Raw genomic sequence first — 26215 nt, forward strand, 5'->3', positions numbered from 1 at the left:
CTTTTCCAAAAATTTTTTTGGAAAAGCAGATGCATTCCTTTGACGCGGCAGAGCTTTTCCAGGATACCACAGGTCTCCCGGAAAAGCTCTGCACTGTAGACATAGCCTAAGTATAACCTGACCAAGCCAGCTTCAGCAGAGGTGTGCTGGGAGAGCCTATCGTTGTGTATCAGCTCATTCGGTGCTTTGGGTTAGCATTATGGCACCTCTAGACAGGGCTACTGAAATGCACTCTAATGGCCCAATGTTCAAGGATGGTGAGTACCTGGAACTTCCTTTGTCTGCAATGCCAGAAGGCAAAGGCCTGATCTCAGACCATTGAAATCAGTGGGAGTTTTTCACTGACATATAGGAGAGCAAAATCAGGCTCCTTGAATGCCTGCAAAAATAGCAAACAAATGATTGAACGTTTCACCTGTTCAGAAGCAAATAGAAAGATAAATAGACAATTTGGCTGAGAAAAAATTATATTTATATAAGGGTAATTATTGGAATTTTCCTCTTTAGTAATCAATTTTTGTATTAGAATTCTAAGCAGTTTTGTTCATATGCTTGCAAGAGTGACTGAATATCAAGCATTTCTAATAAGATTAGGATATTGATCTGCCTATAAACATAGAAATGCAATTCTCTCACTATTCATTTTTGGCTTTAAGTGTTTGTACAGCTGTAATCAAGGCTTGCTTGGAGTCTTTTGAAATTGCTTCTGTTGTGTAATTAAAACTAACAATGCATTTATGAAAGTGCATACTGGGGAAAAACCCTTCAAAACTAGCTTCTCAGAGTAACAATGGAAATTCTGTTCAGCTTCTTGCAAGATCTTCTTTAAAAAAGTGTGTGCTGGATTTTCAGCTGGGGAAAATTGGCATAATTTCTTTGGATTCAGTGGGGCTATGCTTATTTATACCAGCAGAGGAGCTGGGTCCCTGGGTTCAAATAGTTTTGGAATGACATTAAAGGTACATCTGAAGCCAAAATATAATGTTTGTGTAACAAAGCTTATACAAATACAGCTTGCTGATGATGGGTTTGTGAACCTGCTGCTGTTGTGTTGAATGCATCCAATTAGAATGGAGAGCAACAAAGGTGGATGTTACTTGAATGTTATCGTGATCTGATGACACTAGTAAAAACCATAATGCACTATTTTTTACCAGGAGGAAATTTAAGTGAAAAATATATAGGCAGCCCCCAGCTTCCGGTGCGATTGGTTCCTGGGAAAGCATTGCAAGTCGGGGGCGTAATAAATTGAACCCTAATTTATGATAGGCGTTGTGCGCCATCGTAAATGCAGGCCGAAGATGTAAATTGGGGATTTTTTTGCCTCTTCTGCACTTACAAAAATGGTTGTAAGTGTGGGGGCTTGCAACTCGGGTGATTGCATCTCGGGGGTTTCCTGTATAGGTATAAATGTGTTATTCTTATTAAAGGACTTCTTAGACACTCAGTGACCTTAAGAAGATCTTTGATTATGATAATATTTTTATTTAGTTAGAGCAGGGCTGGGCAAAATATGGCCTGCAGGCCTAATTCAGCCCCCCAAACCACCAGATCTGGCTGTGGATACAGCGGCAAGCCTCAGGCAGGCTCCCTTCTAGCCTTCCTTCGCCCTCCCCCCTGCACACCACTCAGAAAAGCAGCTATGGGGCCCTGTTTGTCTTTGAACAGCTGCAAGCCCAGGGATGGGAGGAAGAGGCTTTGTGCCAATGGGAGCTGCCTGTTTGAAGAACAGGCAGTGTATGAAGCACCCTTCCCCCTACCTTAAGGCTCACAGCTATTCACAGACTCACTTGGCCCCTGCAGCCCTCGCAGGAGCGGGGCAGGCAGGGAGCCTGCCTGAAAAACCTGAGGAGCTGCTGACTGGGAGTCACTCAGGTAAGTCTCCCAGCCAGAGCCTGCCTCTGGCACCGCAGTACCTCCCCCCCAACACTCTGCTCCCTCCACTCCTGCCTCCCTACCCTCATAACCCAAACCCTCTGCCTCCCTTCCTGTACCTATTCCCCTCCCAGACCCTGCATGCTAATTTCCTGCCCCAGGTCACAACCCAAACCCCTGCACCCTTTCCCAGACCCTGCACCCCAGTCTCCTGCTCCAGGTCACAACTACCTCCTTCACTCGAACTCCATCCCAGACCCCGAACCTCCTCCATTAATATCATGGAAGAGTGCAGCCAGGGGCAGCCCATGCCTATAGGCAAACTAGGAAGCCGCCTAGGGCGCCAAGTTACATGGGTCGCCAAATTCCAAACCCTGCCCCTTCCATTTCCCCTTCTGGTGCCTTACCTAGAGCATGGCTTCCCTGCAGCCAGGATGGGGGTTGGCCCCGGGGGAGGAGGAACGCGGGGGTTTCCCCTGTGCCACGGGAGGGGGGGGTCAGCCCCAGGGGAGATAGGCACCGACTTCCCCTGCACCACAGGAGGGGGGTTGGCCCTGGGAGAGGCGCATGCCAGCTTCTCTCGGGGGGGGAGGGGTCTTGGGAGGAGGTGGGTACAGGGGACTCTCTCTCCCAACTGGCACCCTGTTTCCTCTCCCTGGGCTCCATCCCCAGCCCCTCGGCCCCCAAACACAGAACTCCATCCCCGGCCCCCCTCTCCCCAGCACAGAACCAAAACCCTCAGTCAATATCTGCCCTTTGGGTTGGGGGGGGGCGCCGATTGCATGGTTCTCCTAGGGTGCCAGTTGATGGCAGCTAGTCTAGGGCCGCCCCTGAGTGCAGCTCTGGACCATTTTGCAAATTCTTGGAGTGGCTGGGCATAGAGAAATATGGGCAGTTTTAGTGGAGAGTGTCGTGTCTTCTCCCTGCAGCCCACATAACACATTGTGGGCTACATGATGCCCAACCTTCTGCTACTTCTCCCAGGGCCTGCTTCCAACAGCTGATTTTGTTACTGTGTATGTACGACACCTCCCTTAGGCTAGGTCTACACTACACCCTTCTGTCGGCAGAAGGATATAAATAAAGCACATCAAAAGCCCAAATGAAGTGGGGATTTAAATATCCCGTGCTTCATTTGCATAATCATGTTCTGGCGCTGTTTCGAACAAGCACCATTTCAAACCTGAAACCATGGTTTAGACGCGGTTCTGCTGACAGTGGGGTGATTTTTTGACAGATCCTGTACTCCTTGTTAAATTGAGCCAATTTAATTTTAAGCAATTAAAATTGGAAGGAATGTTTGTTCCTTTGACAATGGGTGTCATAATGATTACATTAATTGATAAATGTAGACTTGGCACTTGAAAATTAAACTGGTCCATTAGCACACTGGGAGTGAAATACTTTACCTCAGAAGTGTGTCTTTGTCGTGACTCTTATGTTTCCTGCATGAAGTCTCCTCACCAGTACTGCATATATTGTAACGAGAGTTGTCAATTAATCACAGTTAATTCACATGATTAATTAAAGTAATCATGATTAATTGCAATGTGTAGTACTGTAGCACCATAGAGACTGACAAAAAATATATACAAGTTGACCCTCTGTAGTCCAGCACCCTTGGGACCTGAGCAGTACTGAACCAGGGAGTTTGCTGAACCAAGGGAGATCAATGCTCCCTGGCTGCTGGCTCTCTCCCTGGGTCTCTCAAGGCTGGGACTCCCTGCCCTGCTGCCCCCACTGCCACCAGGGGTTCCCAGGTGTTTCACAGCCAGGGCCACCCAGCCACCAACAGCCCAGTTCAGCCGCTGAAAACCCCACTAACTCCAGGGGTTCCTTGAGGTTCCCTGGCCCTGGACCACTCAGCTGCCACTGGCCCTGCAGCTGCCAGGGATTTCTCAGGGTTTCCTGGCCAGGGTGGCCATCAGGGATTCCCTTGCTGGGGCAGGGAATTCCCCAGTTGGGGAAGACTCCCTGTTATCTCTGGGCCCTGGGGTTCCCCTGCCTACCTGCTGCTAGCCCAGCCGAGACTCTGCAGACCCTGCGTTCTCCTGCCTGGCTCCCACTCCTAGGGCTCTTTGGTCCAGCAATATCCAGGGCTTTGCCAGACCACAGATGTTGCCAGACCAGAGAGTCCCAGATTTGGGAGGTTCAGTCCCACAAAACCTCATGCTACTATATCTATATATATAGATAGATAGATTAGATTAGATAGATTTGTTAGTCTCTATTCTGTGGTGCTACAGGACTATTTGTTGGTTTTTTAAAGTTACAGACTAACATGGCTACCCCCCTAAGATGATTAATTGCCGTTTCAATTGCACTCAAAAATAATAGAATACCGATTTAAATTTATTCACCATTTTGAATGTTTTTCTACATTTTCAAATACTGATTTCAATTACAACACAGCACAAAATATATATTGCTCGCTTTATATTATTTTTATTACAAATACGTATGTTGTAATAATGATAAAAAATACTGTTTTCCAATTCTCCTCATACAAACACTTCAGTGCAATCTCTTTATTGTGAAAGTACAACTTACAAAATAGATTTTTTTAGTTATATAACTGCACTCAAAACCAAAACAATGTAACATTTTAGAGGGGGGGGTGGCCAACCCATTCTGGGTGTCTGGCTGGTGAGTCTTGCCCATATGCTCAGGGTTTAGCTGATCACCATATTTGGGGTCGGGAAGGAATTTTTCTCCACTTTGGCGAAGTGTCTGAGACGTTTGTCCAATGTACATAGCAGACGGACACTTTCGGCACATGATAGCATAGATTATATTTCTGGAGGCGCAGGAATATGTATTCTTGATCTTGTAACTCACTTGGTTAGGCCCAATAATGGTGTCAGCAGAGTGAATATGTGGACAAAGCTGGCAGCGGGGTTTGTTGCAAGGGAAGGTACCAGGGTTGGTATTAGTGTGGTATGTCCTGTGGTTGTTGGTAAGAATCATCTTGAGATTAGGTGGTTGTCTATAGGAGACTATGGGTCTGTCTCCCAGAGCCTCTTGGAGTTTAGTATCCTGTTCCAGTATAGGCTGTAATCTATTGATAATGTGTTGGACAGGTTTAAGTTGGGAGCTGTAGGTGATGACAAGTGGTGTTCTATTGTTGGTTTTCTTGGGTCTGTCTTGTAGTAGATGGTTTCTAGGTATTCGTTTGGCTCTTTCAATTTGCTTTTTTATTTGTCCAGGTGGGTAGTTGAGGTTTATAAATGCTTGGTAGAGATCCTGAAGTTTCTGGTCTCTGTCTGTGGGATTAGAGCAGATGCGGTTGTATCGAAGGGCTTGGCTATAGATGATGGATCATATGGTGTGTGCTGGATGGGAGCTGGAAGCATGTAGGTAACTGTATGAGTCAGTGGGTTTTCTGTAGAGGGTGGTGTCTAATTTTCCATTTTTGATTTGTACTGTGGTGTCCAGGAAATGGATCTCTTGTGTGGAATGGTCCAGGCTGAGGTTAATGCTGGGGTGTAGGTTGTTGAAATCTCTGTGGAATGTCTCCAGTGTTTCTTGGCCATGCGTCCAGATCATAAAGATGTCATCGATGCAGCGTAAGTAGAGAATGGGTAAAAGGGGACGGGAGTTGAGGAAACGTTGTTCTAGGTCAGCCATAAAGATATTAGCATACTGTGGGGCCATGCGTGTACCCATGGCTGTGCCGCTGATCTGGAGGTATAAGTTGTTCTCAAACTGGAAATAATTGTGGGTGAGAACAAAGTTACATAGGTCTGCTACCAGGTTGGCAGTGGTGTCCTCTGGGATAGTGTTTCTAATAGCTTGTAATCCATCTTCATGTGGGATGTTGGTGTATAGTGCTTCTACATCCATGGTGGCAAGGATGGTGTTATTGGGGAGGTTATCGATGTTTTGTAGTTTCCTTAGGAAGTCAGTAGTGTCTCGGAGATAGCTGGGGGTGTTGGTTGCGTAGGGTTTGAGGACAGAGTCTACATAGCTGGATAGACCAGTAGTGAGCGTGCCAATACCAGAGATGATGGGGCGCCCGGGGTGTCCAGGTTTATGGATCTTGGGAAGCGGATAGAAAAATCCTGGTCGGGGGTCGGAAGGTGTTTCTGTGTGGATATGTTCCTGAGTAGCTGTAGGGAGGCTTTTAAGGAGACAGAGTAATTTCTTTTGGTATTCCGAGGTAGGATCAGAGGAGAGAGGTTTGTAAAATGTGGTGTTGGAGAGTTGTCTGGTTGCCTCTTGGTTATAGTCGGCCTTATTCATAATGACCATAGCACCACCTTTGTCAGCTGGTTTGATTATAATGTCCAGGTTGTTTTTGGGACTCTGGATGGCATGTTGTTCAGCGTGGCTGAGATTGTGTGTCGCTTGTTGTTGTTTGCGAATAATGTCAGTCTGTGCGTTGTTGCGGAAGCTTTGTATATAGAAATCTAGATTGTAATTCCGACCGTCAGGGGGAGTCCATATAGAATTATTCTTCCTTTTGTGTTGATAGGGGGGATCTGGTGGGTCAGATTGGTGTTCATTCGTGGTTTGGAAATATTCTCGGAGGCGGAGGCGGCGAAAAAAAGCTTCAAGGTCACCACAAAATTGTATCCAGTTTGTGGGGGACGTGGGGCAGAAAGAGAGACCCCTGGATAAGACAGACTCTTCTGCTGGATTGAGTTTGTAGCTGGAGAGGTTAACAATATTATCCGGTGGGTTGAGGTTGTTGCTGTTGTAGCTTGTGGTGTGGAGCAGTTTGGACAATTTATTGTCTTTTCTTTGTTGTAGGGAATAGAAGTGTGTATAGTAGATTTCTTGTCTGGTGGAACAAAAGTCTTGCAGGGTGTCAGTCGGTGTGGATGTTTGTCCTGAGATGAGACTCTCTAAGTTAGAAATGTCATTCTTGATGTTTTTCTGTTTTTTGTATAAAATGCTTAGCAGGTGATTCCTTAATTTTTTGGATAGTGTGAGGCAGAGTCTTTCACTGTAGTCAGTGCAGTATGTTGATCTTAATGGATTGTTCACTTTCAGTCCTTTGGGTACGATGTCCATCTTCTTGCACTTGGATAGAAAGATGATGTCTGTCTGTATCTGTGCAAGTTTCTTCATATGGTTGATGGATTTCCATTCCAAACGGCTAAATGTAGTGCCTTGCATGTAGAATAGTGATAGAGATGTAGCCGTGTTAGTCTGGTGTAGCTGAAACAAAATACAGGACTATGTAGCACTTTAAAGACTAACAAGATGGTTTATTAGATGATGAGCTTTCGTGGGCCAGACCCACTTCCTCAGATCAAATAATGGAAGAAAATAGTCACAACCATATATACCAAAGGATACAATTTAAAAAAAATGAACACACATGAAAAGGACAAATCACATTTCAGAACAGAAGGGGATGTGGGGGGGGGGGGGGAAGGAAGGTGAATGCCAGTGAGTTAATGAGCCAGCTTTGTCCACATATTCACTCTGCTGACACCATTATTGGGCCTAACCAAGTGAGTTACAAGATCAAGAATACATATTCCTGCGCCTCCAGAAATATAATCTATGCTATCATGTGCCGAAAGTGTCCGTCTGCTATGTACATTGGACAAACGTCTCAGACACTTCGCCAAAGAATCAATGCCCACAAAACAGACATTAGACAGGATCACAAAGAAAAAACAGTTGCTTGTCATTTCAACCAGAAAGGACACGGTCTTAATGACCGGCTAACCTGCATCCTACTTCAGAAGACATTCAAATCTGCACTTGAAAGGGAATCCTCTGAACTGGCATTCATGCTAAAATTCGACACTCTCCGCACCGGACTTAACAAAGACCTCGGCTATCTTACACATTACAAAGATAGCTTCCCCAATTATCACCTCTAATACTATTAACTCACAGACATTTCCCCTTCCCCACCTCTAATATCATTAACTCACTGGCATTCACCTTCCTTCTCCCCCCCCCCCCCCCCCACATCCCCCTTCTGTTCTGAAATGTGATTTGTCCTTTTCATGTGTGTTCATTTTTTTAAAATTGTATCCTTTGGTATATATATGGTTGTGACTATTTTCTTCCATTATTTGATCTGAGGAAGTGGGTCTGACCCACGAAAGCTCATCAACTAATAAATCATCTTGTTAGTCTTTAAAGTGCTACATAGTCCTGTATTTTGTTTCAGCTACACCAGACTAACACGGCTACATCTCTATCACAGTAGTACTAAAGTGACACACATGTAAAACAAAGGCATGTGGTGTAAGGTGCTAGCTGATTGCACACAACATTGATTGTGAGAGCCATGCACTCCCTCTGCATCCAGTGAAAGCACTGCTACGGTTCCATTGGTACACTCTACAAATTCTAGTTATGAAAATGCAGTTAGCAAAACTACTGTATTCTGAGAGACCATCTTGGTTACGACAACCTTGGGGCCCACACTGAGATAATGGAGGGCCACTCATGCAGCCCACAAACTAGTCTAAGTTGCCCATTGTTGTACTAGAGTATGCGTGCAACAGTTTTAGAGTAAAGTTGAATGCCCAGCATTTCCCAAAGTGTGGTCCATGGCCCAGTACCAGTCCTTAGAAAAAAAATACTGGTCCTCAGGAAAAATTTTCATGCACGATTCTTGGGAGAGATCTGCCAGGCATGCTCCCGGATGGCGGGGCTAGATCCAGTGGACACTAGGACCCAGGAAGAAGACCAGGCACCGTGTTCACTGACACAGAATGCCCAGCACCAGACACAGCCGGGGGAACCAGCATCAGCTGATAAAGCAGCTGGGATTGGGGCCAGAAGGGGGGGGGGGTGGAACAACCTGCCGGACAGGTAGGGCTAGCAACATGCCCCGGGGCAGGGTGCGGCCCGCGGTTTCACCCATGAACGCAGGCACGACTGGGGGAGAGGACACAGGGCTACTCACCTGATCTCCAGGGCCCATAAGAGCTGAGTAACCCAGCAGGCCTGAGAGGGACCTTCTAACCTTACCAGTGGTAAAAGTAGATACCTCGGGGTTGGGGTCGGGAAACCACCCAGGGCAGTTGACCAGGCCTGTTCCTGTTGGCACTGGGGGCTTTGGGAGGACAAGAAACAATTTATTTGCATATTCATCATTTGCTTAATGAATATGCATATATGCAAATAAATGTTACAGGTCCTCCAAAAGCTTGTGAATGGGTTTACTGTATCCAGTATCGAAAAGATTGGGAACCACTGCCTTAGAGTATAATTAGAGCCATTTCACTATTTATTTTTACATATCCCAACAAACAGAGTCTAAACACTGAGCACATTTTTATAGTTTTAATATCTATTTGAACAATACTAACACGGAGATGAGCCAGATTGATCCAGATACGTTTTCCAGTATTCAAGTGTCGCATGGGGAATTTGACATAAACTGGCACCTGCCAGCATCACAATATTGGAACAAGTTGTAAAAATAGTATTACTAATCTGTGATCACCTAGAAATACATTATTGCCATTATGCTGTTAAACAAAATGATGTTATTACTTATACTTATACTCTTACTTATTAATATTCATTTTATGGGAGTTAACATTACCAAATAAGGTTTTAGGAAAAGTAGTGATAGACGTGTGAATTAACATACTAAAATAGTTAAAGGGTATGCCTAATGCCAATTTGTTGCCACTTGGATGTTGTGTTGAATGTCCGAAGTAAAAGTGCATGGGCAATAAAGCCATTCCGTTTACCTCATTTGCTCCTGGGTTGCCTGTTTCTTCTCTAACGCTATTAAATGCCTGTAACTTGCTGCATGCCTTGATCTCATTGATAACATCTGTAACCCATATTGTAAGTTAATATGTAAATATTTGTACAATAACCACTGAAATTGCTTACATCACTAGGCAGGAGAGAAATATTAATTAATGTGAAATAGTTTTCAGCAGAAGATGTTATGTTCTGTCTGACAAAGAAGGTCCATCAACATCAGACAAACTATTGTAGAAGATCACAGGACAAAAAATTTTGCTGTTTGCTCTCCCCATCCCTCCGTAAAGAGGAATTGTGGTGCATAACTGAAACTGTCAAATTCAGGTCTCACTCCTGAGAAACAGGGCAAATCTATCTATAAATGTTAGTGGTTATTACCCATAAGATATACCAACTGATCACAAAAATAACTTCTGTCTCACCACACTAGCTAACAAGAAGTCATAAAAACAGTTTCCAAGGTATTCCAGTTCTATTACATCATTAAAAACTCTGGTTTCAGAGATGAAACAAGTTCTTTTGATCCCAATGGATCAGCCACATACTCAGGTCAATATACAACTCAGATCTTAACCAAAAATCATGCTGTTGCCAATCCTTTTCTATTGAAAGTCTAAAAAAGTATCTGTAAATAGAAAAAAGGAAAGATGAAAGTTGAAACTGATTCTAAGAATCAAATACATACAGATATGTGTAAAGTTCTGCAGTCAGATTAATAGAACTGTTCTGCTTAGTAGTTGCAAATGGATCTTTAAGCATCCGTCCAGAGTTATTAAGTCAATATCCATTATATGGGCACCTGGGAATCCTCCAATCTCATCTTTATGGCTTGTAGTTTTTCCCATGGGCAGATAAGTAGATATGAGATGAAAAAGGATCATGTCCAAAGGGCCTTTATACTTAATTTCTAGCAGCCTCTTAGCCTGGGAGAACAGTGGGCTTTTGATGTAGCCTTCTGTCTCCCAAACATTGTGGCAATTAGCACAGGGTATTTAATCCATTAAGCAGTTCATATGCAGTTTACCACTACCTTCAAAAAGACATATCAATACTAATACTACTTCAATCAAGTTTCATCAGAAATGTTAATATTCCCTTTTGATCTTGAAGCAAGACTATGGTAACAGACAAGGACTGTTTTTTCACATCACAAAACCTAAGCAGACACCTACCATTTTACTGCCCTAACTGTGCAGGTTTGCATTTCAAAGTTCTATTCTAAACTAATGTAACAGCCCAACTATCATTTATATATCTTTCCAACAACTCTTCAGAGGTCTACCCTAGGTCATTCATCCTATGAGGTGGTTAACCCTTTCTGCCTATCTGCCACATTTAAATCAGACATCCAACGTTTCAATCTGATAATATCACGGGACACATTCAGGTAGATTCCTTCCATCAGCTAAATTTACATCTCGAAGCAGAAGGGGTGGGGGAATAAAATCCCTAATAAGGAGGAACTGTGTCTTTAGGTTGCTTTGCCTCTGAGGGGCAAGGACTATTAAGCATAAGCAAACAATCCCCAGTGCTTAGCCTAAGTTAGTCCTAAAGAACATGCAGACCTTCTATTACTTCTTGAATATTTCTTTTAAAAAAAAACCCATCCCAAGAGTGATGTAGTTAAGCCAGCTTCACCCCTCGTGGTGGTGACACTAAGCAGACAGAAGAATTCTTCCCTACCTACTGCTGCCTCTCTGGGAGGTGGATTACTTACAGCTATCTGAGAACCCCTCACATTGTTCTGAGTAATAGCAGCACTGCAGTGTTACAAAAGAATTTGGGGATCTTGGAAACAGATTTTAAAAGGCATTTAAGTACCTAAATATGTTTAAAAATCTGACCTTAATGTACTGCAGATACCAGATAGGTAAACTTGCATACATTTTTAAATAGCTAATATTGAAAGATACCAGATATTTTTAACATATGCAAGTTTACCTGAGCTCCTGCTTGAGTAGTCTGTCAGTTATGAAAATTTAGTTAATTGCAGGTTTATATGATAAATATTTCCCCTATGAGGAATTAGCAGATATTCCATATAAAAATTAAGTCAAAATGAATTTTATTGAATGTTCTTTTGGCTCCATTAAATCTGGCTTTGCTAAAGCTACCCTATAAAGAATCATTGTATTAATTCACTGAGACCAGAATTATTTTATAGCTTGTGATGTTATTAATGAATTCGATGGCCAAATTTTTCAAATTTAGCTGTGTAAATATGGATTTAGAATGCCTGAATTGAGGCAAACCAATGTGACAGATTAGAACATAAGAACATATCATAAGAACATAAGCATCTCCGTACTGGGTCATACCAAAGGTCCATCTAGCCCAGTAGCCTGTCTGCCGACAGTGGACAGCACCAGGTGCCCCAGAGAGGGTGGACCGAAGACAATGATCAAGCAATTTGTCTCCCGCCATCCTTCTCTAGTCTCTGACGAACAGAGGCCAGAGACACCATTTCTATCCTCTGGCTAATAGCCTTTTATGGACCTAACCTCCATGAAATTATCTAGCTTCTCTTTAAACTCTGTTATAGTCCTAGCCTTCACAGCCTCCTCTGGCAAGGAGTTCCACAGGTTGACTACACGCTGTGTGAAGAAGAACTTTCTTTTATTAGTTCTAAACCTGCTACCCATTAATTTCATTTGGTGTCCTCTAGTTCTTCTATTATGGGAACTAATAAATAACTTTTCTTTATCGGCCCTCTCCATACCACTCACGATTTTATATACCTCTATCATATTGCCCCTCAGTCTCCTCTTTTCTAAACTGAAAAGTCCCAATCGCTTTTGGAGTCCCTCTCAGTCTGCTTCTGTCTTGACTATCCTAAACAGTTTGGTATCATCGGCAAACTTTATCACCTCACTGCTTACCCCTTTCTCCAGAACATTTATGAATAAGTTGAAAAGGATTGGTCCCAGGACTCACCCTTGGGGGACACCACTAGTTACCCCTCTCCATTCTGAAAATTTACCATTTATTCCTACCCTTTGTTTCCTGTCTTTTAACCAGTTCTCAATCCAAGAAAGGACCTTCCCTCTTATCCCATGGCCATGTAATGTACACAAGAGCCTTTGGTGAGGAACCTTGTCGAAGGCTTTCTGAAAATCTACGTATACTATATCTACTGGATCCCCCTTGTCCGCATGTTTGTTAACCCCTTCAAAGAACTCTAACAGATTAGTAAGACAGGATTTCCCTTTACAGAAACCATGTTGACTTTTGCCCAACAAATTATGTTCTTCTACATGCCTCACAATTTTATTCTTTACTATTGTTTCAACTAATTTGCCTGGTACTGAAGTTAGACTTACCGGTCTGTAATTGGCAGGATCTCCTCAAGAGCCCTTTTTAAATATTGGTGTCACATTGGCTACCTTCCAGTCATTAGGTACAGAAGCCGATTTAAAGGATAGGTTACAAACCACAGATAATAGTTCTGCAATTTCCCATTTGAGTTCTTTTAGAACCCTTGGATGAATGCCATCTGGTCCTGGAGATTTGTTAACATTAAGTTTTTCTATTTGTTCCAAAACCTCCTCTAATGACACTTCAATCCGGGACATTTCCTCAGATTCATCACCCACAAAGGACGGTGCAGATTTGGGAATCTCCCTAATGTCCTCAGCCGTGAAGACTGAAGCAAAGAAATCATTTAGTTTATCCACATGGCTTTATCGTCCTTGATTGCTCCTTTTATATCTCGATCGTCTAGGGGACCCACAGGTTTTTTAGCAGGCTTTCTGCTTCGAATGTACTTTAAATACATGTTGTTATTTCTTTGAGAGTTTTTGGCTAGCTGTTCCTCAAAATATTTTTTTTGCTTTTCTTATTAAATTTTTACACTTGATTTGACAGTGTTTATGTTCCTTTCTATTTATCTCACTAGGATTGGACTTTCACTTCTTAAAAGATGCCTTTTTGTCCCTCACTGCTTCTTTTACATGGTGGTTAAGTCATAGTGACTCTTTTTTAGGTCTCTTGCTATGTTTTTTAATTTGGGGTATACATTTAAGTTGGGCCTCTATTATGGTGTCTTTAAAAAGTTTCCATGCAGCTTGCAGGGATTTGGCTCTAGTCATTGTGCCTTTTAATTTCTGTTTAACTAACCTCCTCATTTTTGCATAATTCCCCTTTTTGAAATTAAATGCCAGAGTGCCAGACTGCTGAGGTGTTCTTCCCCACCATTGGAATGTTAATTGTTATTATATTATAATCACTATTCCCAAGCGGTCCTGCAATGGTTATCTCCTGGACCTGATCCTGCACTCTACTCTGGACTAAAATCGAGAATTGCCTCTCCCCTTGCGTGTTCCTGTACCAGCTGCTCCAAGAAGCAGTCATTTAAGCCATTGAGAAATTTTATCTCTGCTTCTCTCCCTTTGGTGAAATGTATCCAGTAAATATGGGGATAATTAAAATTCCCCATTATTATAGAGTTCTTTATTTTGGTAGCCTCTCTAATCTCCCTCAGCATTTCAATGTCAATATTGCTGTCCTGGTCAGATGGTCGGTAATATATCCCTACTGCTAATTTCTTATTATTGGAGCATGGAATTACTATCCATAGCGATTCTATTGAACATGTTGATTCATTTAATATTTTTATTTCATTTGATTCTACATTATCTTTCATATACAGTGCCACTCCGCCACCTAGCCGGCCTGCTCTATCCTTTCAATATATTTTATATCCCGGTATGATTGTGTCCCACAGATTTTCCTCATTCCACCAGGTTTCAGTGATGCCTATTATGTCAATCTCCTCCTTTAATACGAGGTACTCTAGTTTGCACATCTTATTAGTCAGACTCCTAGCATTTGTGTAGAAGCACTTTAGAAATTTGCCACTGCTTTTTTGTCTTCCCTTCCCTGATGTATTGGATTCCTTTATATGCGGTTGTTTCTCTGCTCTGGCCCATGGTTTGTCTTCTCCCCTCCTCTCTTTCTGACTATGGCTTAGAGAATCTCTATCAATGGATTCTCCTCTAAGAGAAGTCTTCATCCAATTTACGTGCATCTCCGCACTCTGGAGCTCTCGGCTTTCCCCCATCTCTTAGTTTAAAAACTGTTCTACGGCGTTTTTAAGGTTTAGTGCCAGCAGTCTGGTTCCACCTTGGTTTAGGTGGAACCCATCCTTCCTGTATAGGCTCCCCCTCTCCCAAAAGTGTCCCCAGTTCCTAATAAATCCAAACCCCTCTTCCCTACACCATCGTCTCATCCACGCATTGAGACTCTGAAGCTCTGCCTGCCTACCTGGCCCTGCGCTTGGAACTGGAAGCATTTCTGAGAATGCCACCATAGAGGTCCTGGATTTCAGTCTCTTTCCTAGCAACCTAAATTTGACCTCCACGACAACTCTCCTACCCTTCCCAACGTCATTGGTACCTACATGTACCATGACCACCGGCTACTCCCCAGCACTACACATAAGTCTATCTAGATGCCTCGAGAGATCCGCAATCTTCGCACCAGGCAGGTAAGTGACCATACGGTTCTCCCGGTCATCACAAACCCAACTATCTATGTTTCTAACGATCGAATCACCCACTACTAACACCTGCCTCTTCCTAACAACTGGCATTCCCTCCCCCTCAGAGGTATCCTCAATGCGAGAGGATACCACAACATTCTCTGGAAGGAGGGTCCCAACTACGGGATGGTTTCCCTCTGTTCCCATTGAATGCTCTGTTCCCTTGAGACTTTCATCCTCTTTAAGAGCACTGGAGCTCTCAGACTGGAGGTGGGACAGTACTACAGTGTCCCAGAAAGTCTCATCAACATATCTCTCTACCTCCCTTAGCTCCTCCAGTTCAGCCACCCTGGCCTCCAAAGCCCGAACTCGGTCTCTGAGGGCCAGGAGCTCCTTGCAACGGGTGCACACATACGCCACCCACCCACAGGGCAGGTAATCATACATGTTACATAAACAGGATAGCCCCCCACTCTGCTGCTGGGCTTCTGTCTCCATTTTTTTATGAATAAGTTTAAGTATAAACTGGGCTTATTAAATGTCTGGAATATAGATTATAAAAGTTAGGTTTAAAGAAGGTCAGGAGTCCTGGCACCCTCTATCCTCCCTCTCCAAACTCCCTGTTAGCTGCTCCTGGTTGCAAGCTCCCTGGTCGCTGACTCACAGGCTTATCAAGCCCTGGTAGCCCCTCCCCCTGACTGAGGCTCAGCCAATTAACAGAGGCTTCTAGATTTCAAACATTTTAGAAGCTCCTTCAAACAAACAAACCAAAGAGACAAATACAAGCTCAGCACACAGCAAATAACCCCCTCACACAGTAACACACACTCCAGACAGCCACTTACCACAAGGGTCCCGTATTTACTCCTCTTTTACCTGGAGAACTCCCTTTCCAATCTCCCTGTTAGCTGCTCCTGTTTGCAGGATTAGACACAGGGTTTTCAATGAACCAGAAAATACCAGGGGACAATAACTATTCAGGAAAAGTTAGTTAAGATTTGTTTATATGCTGAATATGCCCAACAGCCAGATTAGTGGGGACATTTGGTACAAACTTCACCATAGCACAGCCCCAGGCAGTGATAGTAACAATAGTGAAAGCTGTAGAATAGAAAAGGAGCAGGTTTTTGCCACTGTGCTGCATGAGTTATGCTTCCATTACAGCTTGCACCACTATTGCTTTCAATGGTGAAAATGCACTGGCAGTGAATTAAGGCTCTGAAGTTAGCAAGTGTAGAATCGATTTAACAGTCCATAAAGTGAAATATCAGAGAACTGGCACAGTCTTTCACATGCACATGTTTTAATGTTTTAAAGAAAACATCAACATTGCTAAAAGTCTCCTGAATACAAAATTGCATGTTACCCATAAAGAACCAAACAAATAATGATGTGCACAATGAAGTAAATTATTCTTCCAAACAACCCAATGTGGTCTAATAAATAAAAGTCATGGTCTTGAGTGGCAGGAGGCTTGAGTTCTATTACTGACTTTGCTACTGACCTCCTATGTGACCTTGGACTAGTCACTTTGACCCAGATTCACGACATACTATGGTGCTTAAGTTCAGAATGTGTAGGTGCAATAGAGACCTCCAAACCCCCTGCTTTTGCGTCTGCCATCTCACCCTACAGACACCTAAATTTTTGCCTTACGAGCCCCCTGGTGCCTAGATTTCTGATGCTGGGCATGCACACAGCCTCCCTGTAGGCAATCAGATGCCTATCACACATCTAAACCCTGGTGCAAACTACAGACCTATCACACTTGTGGGGCCTAATCCAGTGGGGATGCTTTGTAAAAACCTGGAGCTGATGGGTGGTGGCGAAATCTCAACATTGTAGTGCCTCAGTCTCTTGTGGATCTAGATTTTTATCTCTGTTTCCCTTCTCATTTGTTGTCCACCTTCCCTATTTAGATTGTAAGCCCATATAGCATTTGCAATTGTATACACACAGGGGCTGACATGTTGTGTGGGCCCCTGAACAAGGTGGGGGGGGAGCAGCTCTGTGCTCCTGGAAAAGGAGGGGTCTTGGACAGAGGGGGTAGTGCTGGTGACAGCCCAGCCTCCATGCTGTCCAGACCACGGCGTACCCCCATCCCCAGCCCTCAGATCCACCCAGAGTTTGGTAGCGTAAACAAAGCCTTTGAGTTAAAAAATGTCCATTCTAAATGAAAGCAAAAGGTTATCTATTGCCAGTACATTTTAGATAAACAGGAGCCTACAAAAAGAATTAACCTTGTACATGAGCAATAATGGAATTAAGGAGGACTAAGATTTTTTTAAACTGACCTATAATTTAAAAACAAACAGATTATTGTTGAAGCTGCTTTAAGGACACGGTCCTGATTAGAAGACACCACATATGCCTCAGTTCAGTAGGGAGTATTATTTCTGCAATTCAGTTATGAGCTCCTGAAATATATTTTTGCATAATGATTCTTCCAGACCTTTACCGACAGTGTTACTAACACGGTAGTGGTAAAATGATCTGCTGAACTGCTTTGAGTGACTAGTGAGGTTATTAGAGAAAATTCTGTACTTTGTTGCCTGCAGGATGGCTGTCCTACATAAGAGGGCATGTAGTTAATATTCAGGCAATTCAAAATCTCCATTGATCTGTCATAGCCAGCACTTACTAAGATGTCTGATTGGTATGATTAACTAGTGTTACAGATGGGGGAGGAAAAGAAATGGCTGGGGAGGTCAAGGTAAGACAGAACACCAGATAACCAATTAAATACCTCAATGTATCCTTTAATGATACCTGGTGACACATACATGATTTCTACATTTGTGTATCCAGGTTTGCCAGCTAAATCTTTAAGAAATCTGGTAAGTGTAGTGAAATTACTTTAGGAATTAATTTGGCCTATTATGTTCTGTATTTCTTTGGTTAGATAGATATAATGGGAGTAATAACAAAGACTTTAAAGAGTGTATGTATCGTAATGGAATGGGATGATAATGTCTTGGAGAACTCTAAAAAGTTTGAAGAGCCATCAGAAAATCGAGACTTAAAATTTTTTCCTAACACTGTGCTAAGTCAAAAGCTTTGCTTCACATGTGTTTCACGTAGATTATACCATACAATCAAACATACTTTAAAGCAGTAGAGCCTTTCTTTTAAGGGAAATATTGTTTATGGCTTACTATATGTGAGACGCTTTCCAAACATGCAAAAGGTCATTCTGTGATCTGAAAGACTCACGATCTAAGGACAGATAGGCAAATAGAGGAATTGGGAAAAGAGAAGATCTAATAGTGAATGTTTTAACTTTACTAAGTGGGTTTTTAAGAAAGACATAATTGTGGATGGGCATGTTTCTTCACGGCAGAGAAAGTATGATTCAGGAAATACATTGACTATGCAATCAAGTGTGGAAGGAAGGGAAGGCACCTAAGGAATGGACGAGATCTGTGCTATTGACTATGCACAAGAAAGGAAGTATGTTGGAGTGCAAGAACTACAGAATGATTGCCTTAACGAGTCATCTAGGCAAGGTGCTGCCGATGATACTGACAGATTGGGATTGCAGATAGAGGAACATCTAGCAGATGAGCAAACGGGATTCAGGAAAGATAGAAGTACCATAAAGCAGATATTGGTACTAAGATTGATAGAGGAGAAAGCTCGTCAAAAGAACAAGAACATCTACAATTGCTTTGTCAGTTTTCAGAAGGCATTTGACAGTATAGATCAGAAAGTGACTTGGGCAATGTTGGAGTCCTACGGAGTGGATAATAGACTGATACGGTTGTTGAAGGATATCAATAATAATGCGGAGGCAGCGGTCAGAACGTGCGGAGAGTAGGGAAGTTGGTTTAGAAAGAGTAGAGGTATGAGAAAAGGAGATCCGAGATTGCCGAGTATCTTCATCACACTTAGAGAGAATGATGGACAAGATCAAGGAAGAGGTAGAAGGGATATTGGTGCATGGGATGAGAATTAACAACTTGAGGTTCGTGGATAATATAGTTATCATTGAGGAAGATGAAGAGAAGTTAGCGAGAATGGTATGGACTGATTATGAATATCGATGAAACGAAGACAATGGTATTTGGAGATAAGGAAATAGGAAGGAAGATCAATGTAGATGGGATCAAACTAGAGAACGTAGAGAAGTTAACATATTTGGGGGGCAACATGACGTATGATCTAGACTGTAAGAAGGAAATAGCGACTAGAATAGCAAAAGTAAGAGTGAGTTTGAAGGCGATGGATAAGATCTGGAAAAGTAAAGTGATTAGCTTAGGAATGAAGCTGAGCATCTTAAAAACATGTGTATTTAGCAGCATGTTGTACAGATGTGAGACATGGGTAATAATGAAAGATTGGAAGAGAAGGATATTGGCATTTGAGATGAGTTGTTATAGAAAGATCCTGAGAATAGGATGGATGCAGAAGGTCACAAACAAGGAATTAAATAGGAAGATACCAACTGAAAGAAAACCTACTGCAGATGGTTATACAACGGAAGTTACAGCTATTTGGGCATATCTGCAGAATGAACAACAAATGAAAAGTTAAGACCTTGGTATTCAGCATAATGAATAATCCAAATAGGAGAGGCAGACCCCAAAGAGAATGGGTAGTTGATATAGTAGATTGGTGCGGAGCTAATCTACAGAAACTAAGCCACTCCGCACTGGACAGGGAAAGATGGAAGGGAATAGTGAGGGAGGCATTGGACACCAATGTGTATTGAGCCCATGGTTGTTGATGATGATGATGTTTCTTTATAGAAAATTGTAAATAGGTGAAAACCTGTAAAATCTTTTATGTTAGAAGCTATGAAACATATGTATCTGATTTCTGCATCTCTAGTATCATCTATATGGCTTATTTCAATTATCTGCTCCTGTAATACTTTCCTGTTTAATGGATTGGGTTTGCCTTACATTTAGATATATCCACTGGCTTGGAGCACCTGAAACCTAATGCTGTATGAATGTATTTTGAAATTGTCTGTAGTTTTTAATTAGTTACTATGGCTATATTAGACGTGACTTGCAAAGGATTATTCTTAAATCACTAAGCCCCTTTAGAAATTATTTGTGAGCTATCAGTAACAAGTAAGGAATACTCCTTGTTAAAATACATTGCATTATATTTGAAATGTTTTGAAATATAACCTCAGACTTATGGATTTCTCTAGTTAAATGAATCTGAGTGATATCACAAGCACCATCAAAAAGAGTTTGAAAGAAAAAAAATTAGACTACAATTTTCAAAGGACCCTGAAGGCATTAGACTTGCAATTTCTACTGTCATTCAAGGGTAGCTGGTCACTTAACTCCCGCAGGCTGGAATTTACAAAGAAGCCTAGACCTTTATCTTTCCCATTACATATAAGCATGTGTGATGTAACTAGCAAGGAAACCAAGGAGTCTGCACCTCAGATCTTTGCATTTGGCTATGTCATTTTATTCTGAATCTTTTGTAAGTCGGCTCTGAATGAGCTCTCCAAACAGCAAGCTGGAGGGATGGACTTCAGGAGCAAACCTACTCTACGTAGCTATCCAGCAGACAGAGCAGTGTTGCTGACAGTGATCAACTTTGGCTGGTGGTGTTGGGTTACAAAGTATTGAATGCAAGGGTAGCAAAATGCTGTTATCAATGTTCTTTTTATTGAATGAATGAAGGGGAGCAGAACTGTGCTTAACCTGTCCCAAATGAAGGGATTGCCCTAGGCACAAAGGACCTCATTATACCAGGGGCTCAAATGCCAGAGCCCCATGAAAGTAAAAGGGGGAAACATGTACTAGCCAGGAAGCATGTGGACTGTTCCCCAAGTTCCCTCTATGCTATGCAGCGAGGCGGCTGCGCAGCTGCTAAACAAGCCTCACAGAAAGGCTCAGGGCCGCAAAGAGCTCTGCCTCTGTCCACCAGCCCCAGCACTGAGCTACCTCCAGGGCCATTCTAGGGGGGATGTGGACCCTGGGGGCAACACACACCCCCATTGGCACAGGCTCCACTCGCTTCTTGCCTCTGCCCCTCCCCCTGCTGTAAAGAGTCACCTTTCACATGGTCCCAAGGTCCTGTGCAGAGAGAGGTCTGGGTTAGGGATGGGATCCTGTAGTTGAGAACATGATTAGCCGATGAACCTGGACTCATCAGTTAATCCTCACGGTTACATGCAGTCCCCCTCACCTTGCTGCCTCTGTATCAGGCAGCGGGTGGGGTGGGGAGCCAGTGCTTGCAGGGAGTCAGTTTAAAAGCTGGCTCCCCCCTGAGTACCAGCTCCCACAGAACCACCTGCTTCCCTCCCCCTCCCCTGTTACTGCCTCTACAGAGGCAGCAATGGGGGTGGGGGGCAGTAAATGGTACATGCAGGGAGCTGGCTTTTCAAACCAGCTCCCCATGTGTACCGGCTCCCACTGAGCCAATTCTCCCCCTCCTGCCTCCATAGCAGAGGCAGCAGAGGGGAGCAGGGACAGGTGGGACCCAATATGTGCAGGAAGCGGGCTTTCAAGCTAGCTCCTCATCCATGCTGGCTTCTGCAGAGCTGCCTATCCCCCACTCTCTATGCTACTGCCTCCCACAGAGGCAGCAGCATAGGGGTGGGGGCCAGAGGTTTCAATGTTGTCTTTATTTATGCCGGGAGTGGTGAACCTTTTTGGGGGGTTGGGAGCCACTGATCCACAGAAAAATCAGTCAGGGGCCATCCAAAAGTGTGAGGCAAAATCCCTCCAAAAAACAAAAACAAAAAAAAAATCCAACTTTCACTGATGTGGCCTATTCTGGTATAAGAGTTTCATTTTTCATTTTAGCTTATGTTGCTTGGGAAGAGGTTTAAACTACCCAGAAAAAAAAACATTCTTGGGTAAGAATATCTACTTGGGGGCTTATGCTAGCATAACTTACATTGGTTTTACAATACTGGTATAATTTTCCTGGTGTATTTGAAAGTTTCCTATGTAGATTAGAGATATAAAATCCTGTTGAATTGGTTAACTAGTTAAACATTATGTTTAACTGGTTAACCAATTACAGAGGGGAACAGGTGGGCTGGAGCTCCTTTCCCTTCCTTCCCCCTCCCCTCTCAAACAAGGGCAACTCTGCCAGCCAGTCAGAGCAGCTTCTACCCGTGGCTGAGGAGCTGGGCCCACCACAAACAGGGGCTGCTCTGGCTGGCTGGTTGGAGCAGCCCTGGCCTGCAGTGGGTCCTGCAAGACTGTAGCAGCTCTCTGCCTGCCTACCAGTTAACTGGTTAACTATTCACATCCCTAGTGTAGATAAACATTTATTTTTCACTTTTACACATCAATCATAGAGTCAGGCTCAGATCTGAGGCCTAAAGACATTTGTGACAGAATAAGGGCCTGATCCTGTGCCCATTGAAGTGAATAGGAACATTTTCATTGCTCTGAATAGTTGATGGATTACTCCCTATGCCATTTTTGGGTAGAATCTATTGTATTTTAATATGCAGTTATATCATTTCCTTTGAAAGAAACTCAAGCAAGATATTTTCACTTTGCAGCTTTTCCTGCCTCTGCTATTGTGGTTTTCCTCTCTGTCAACATTCTGCACACTCACCCACTTTGTTTCAAACCTCATACTTTCTTTCACTTAGAGACTTCACAGCAACATTAATCCTGGTAACTGTCCTGAATCGTCTGACCACAATCTGTCTATTCATTAATATTGCCCCCGATTTTCTACAAAGGGCATAAGGTATAGACTACTTCATTCTTCATTGTTCACTTAATCAAACACAGTAGTCTTATCCCTATATAACTGTAAGCAGGGTCTAAACCAATGTTTTAATTACAGCCAGCTAGAATGGGAGAGAGCCCAGTTTTCCCCTGCTTTGCTTAGATGTGTTAGATATTCAGCTGATGGAATAGCATTCTGCTCATTGTAACCAAATAGAGTTTTGCTTATTGTAATCAACTTGTGTTGGGTCACAAACTGTGTAAACACTAATTGCAATATCTGTAATTATTTTGGAAATACAAAAAAAGAAAGTCTGTACTTAACCTGGCACAAAGGAAAGAGACACCATCAGTATAAATAAACATGGATGGACAGAGGCTCCACTTCTAGAGCAGTATGAGCTTAAGCAAGGAAAGGCAGGACTCTGAGTCATCAGGCTGGATGACCTTCAGGCATGAGTTGTAAGAGTAGTTAAACCTGTTTCTCTGCACTGTTTCAATGATAGAGCTAAAGACAGGCTCCGTAAGGAGTCTCTTTTTTTAATTTAATTTTATTCCAGTGGATGCTGGACTATCTGGGATGCACTGTGCTTTGGGCCAAAAGCCAAATCCATCATGAGCCAACAGAAGCAGTGGTGATGGAGATGTGGTGATCTAAGAAGAATGGCTAGCAGGGTGGCAGTGCAAAGTGCAATGAGTGGGCAGCAGGGCAGTGCCCCAGAGCAGTGGGCAGCAGGGTGGCGAGTGACCATTGGTGTGAGTAAGTAAGATGCCTTTTTACCCTCTCCCCACCACTCAGGATGGAAGCTGAACTCTGCAGATGCACCTCTGAATTCTAGGTCTGTCCTGAATAAGGACAGCAACTGTGAAGGGGGTACAAAGAAGGGTTGGGTATGTGAAAGAGACATTTACATTGCTGGATTTAAGAACCTGAGAGGAAAAGGACATTGCCCAGCCTATTTGGGGTGGGACTGTTACTCATGGTTTTGGTTATGAACTCTGTGATGTTTTCCCAATTTAATGCCACCTCCTCTTTTATTAAACGTTTAGTTTTCTACACTCAGGCTCTGTGCTTGCAAGTGGGGAAGCATTGCCTTTCAGAGGCACCTAAGGGTATTGTGTGAATTTCTCAGGTTACTGGGTGGGGGCTCAAGCCACTTCTGTGTTGGGCTACATCTAGATTGCAGAGTTTTCCTCTGCCAAGTCCAAAGAATGTGTCTGCTTTAAAAAAAACTAGAAAAGCAGACACATTTTTTCTGCCACTCTGCAAACCTCGTTTTACAAGAAAGAAGGGATGTTCCAAAAAGGGGTTTTTTCTGACATTTGGCCCAGTGTAGATGGGTCAAATGTCAGAAAAGCCTCGTCTGACAAATCAATCAGAAAAATTATGCAAATTGCGATGCACAATTTGCATATCTTTTTCCAATAGAACTGAGTAGTCTAGACACAGCCTTGGATAGATGGAGAGGAGCGTCTAGATATTGAACCTGGCACTGGCTGCTGCTGGGTCTACCTGGCAGAAGGGTTACATACCAACTTGTGGCTAATGTGGGAATTAGAAGATCAATATTAGTCTGTGACTGGGCAAATGTGAAAAATGGGGAGATCAGAACAGTGTTTAGGAGCTTATGCTCCCTGCACAGCCAACACACATACACCGCAGATAGTTGCTGAAAATTCACTTAAGAGCTAGCTGAAGCTTGAGAATGGCAGGGCTAGTAAAATATTTATAAAAGCATGGAACAGCTTTGTAAAAAATGGGCCATATGGCACACTTCTTTATCTACAGTGTGTGTAGCTTGTGTGACAGTATTTTAGAGAAATGTGAGAAAACATATTTTCTAAGTACATCTGACTCTGAATCCTTCCCACGTTGCCTTACCTAGGACACAAACAAGCCTCCACCTTCCCTATTTTTTGAATGCCCGCGGTTGTTAAAACCCATACAGATCTCCCTCTCTAAGTACTAATGCTGCATATACCGCTATTTCTAGCTTTGTCAAACAGCACTTTTTACTTGTCCTTGATTTTTTGGTTAAAAAAACAATATAAAAATGCACGAGCTTACTGGAAGAGCGAGGCAGAGGGTCTCTTTGACTGAAGCCTACAAAGACCACTCGGCCTGGGCCGTCAGCGCTACCCACTGCAGCGCATGGCAGGCGTTCAGACATGACAGACAGCGCTACTGATGTACTCAAGGGAGCGAGCGGTGCCTGCATGCAGAGCTCGCTCTCTGCCTGGGCTTCCGAGTCTCTGGAGGGAAGAAGGGAGGGAGGTGCAGGCATGAAGCGGCAGCGAGGACTGTAGTTGCGTGCAGCGAGCCGGCTGCGTGCCAGTGCTGAGCAGCTCCGTGTCTCGCTCTCCCTGCACGGTCCAGCCGGGCTCTGCCCCGCCGCAAGCAGCCCCAGCGGCGCTGCATCTCTTGCGTTTGCACGCTGGGCTTTGGGGAACATGCGCATTGCCGGAGCCCATCCTGCGCTGCCCGGACCGGCAGCTGCTCCTCCTCCTGCCGCTGCTGTCACTCTCTCCCCTGTGTAGGGGGCTGTGGCCGGCCGCTCCTCGCTGTCCTGCTCCGAGCGGGACTCTGCCGCCGCCCGGGTCTCAGGGCTCGCTGCTCCCGCCAGCCCGCCCCGCGCTGGGCGCTGCGTGGCCCCGGGGGCTGCTCGGGCGCGCGGGGCGGCCAGAGGCTGGCGCGGGGCTCCGGAGCGGGCTGGGGCAGCCCGGCGATTCCGGGTAAGTTGGCAGCGGGCGGGGTGCGAAGTTGATGGCGCGGGGCGGGGCGGCGGGTGCGTTACCAGCCCTGCGCCCCCTGGGGTGGCTGCAGCGGGTGGCTCGGCGGGGCAGAGCGGCATGTGGCCGCGGGCGGAGGGGCGGCGCCCGCGCTCCCTGCAGCGGTGCCATAGCCAGGCAGGTGCGGCTCGGGCTGGGGGCACTAAGGGGCTGCCTTTGAGGTGGCGGTAACTTGTGTCTGAGGTGCGGCTGGGGGGGGGGGAGAGACTCCGTGACAAGCCCCAGGGCTAGTGAAGGCAAAGCGAGCGTGCGGCGTTGGGGAAGGGAGGGCAGGGTTGGCGTGTGTGTGATCCCGGCGCTGGGCACGGCTCGGGTGGGGCGTAGCAAGGTGCTCGGATAAGGATTAACCCTCCAGCAGGAGCCGCGCAAAGATTCCTGCGCCTCAAAGTATCTGACGTGTTGGCCAAGAAATGTAAGTGTCGTGTGTCGCAGGCGGGCTGGAAGGACTGTGTCATCCCAAATGGGAAGTGCTGTATGCAAATGACAGGAGGTTGTGACATAAATCCACAAAGCCCTGTCCAGAGTTCCTGTGGCCCCAGGTAGAGCAGGCTCCTTTAGACAAGTGTAGGGCACTGTCACGCCCTGGCAGCATTTTACAGCTCCTCACGGGTGCAAACGACAGCACCAGGTCCAAAGCAGTGAAGAATCAGGTCCAAAATCTTAAATGAACGGGTGTCTCTTGTCTTGCACTACATAAAATGAGATATCC

The 26215-nt window shown here is 44.2% G+C and overlaps 1 protein-coding gene across 2 annotated transcripts in view; it reads left to right on the top strand.

Annotated features, from left to right (window-relative positions):
• The first annotated feature begins 24941 nt into the window (after window positions 1-24941).
• Window positions 24942-26215, top strand: part of PAG1 (phosphoprotein membrane anchor with glycosphingolipid microdomains 1) — a 185998-nt gene continuing 184724 nt past the window's right edge. Inside the window, exon 1 of one of the 2 annotated variants that reach the window (XM_075920477.2) lies at window positions 24942-25449. The gene's annotated coding sequence lies outside the window, so the exon portion shown is untranslated. The remainder of the gene's footprint in view (window positions 25450-26215) is intronic. The other variant, XM_075920474.2, reaches the window with a different exon arrangement.

Source organism: Pelodiscus sinensis, chromosome 2, assembly GCF_052426305.1.
Source record: "Pelodiscus sinensis isolate ZL-2025 chromosome 2, ASM5242630v1, whole genome shotgun sequence".
In the NCBI taxonomy this organism is placed as follows: Eukaryota; Metazoa; Chordata; order Testudines; family Trionychidae; genus Pelodiscus; species Pelodiscus sinensis.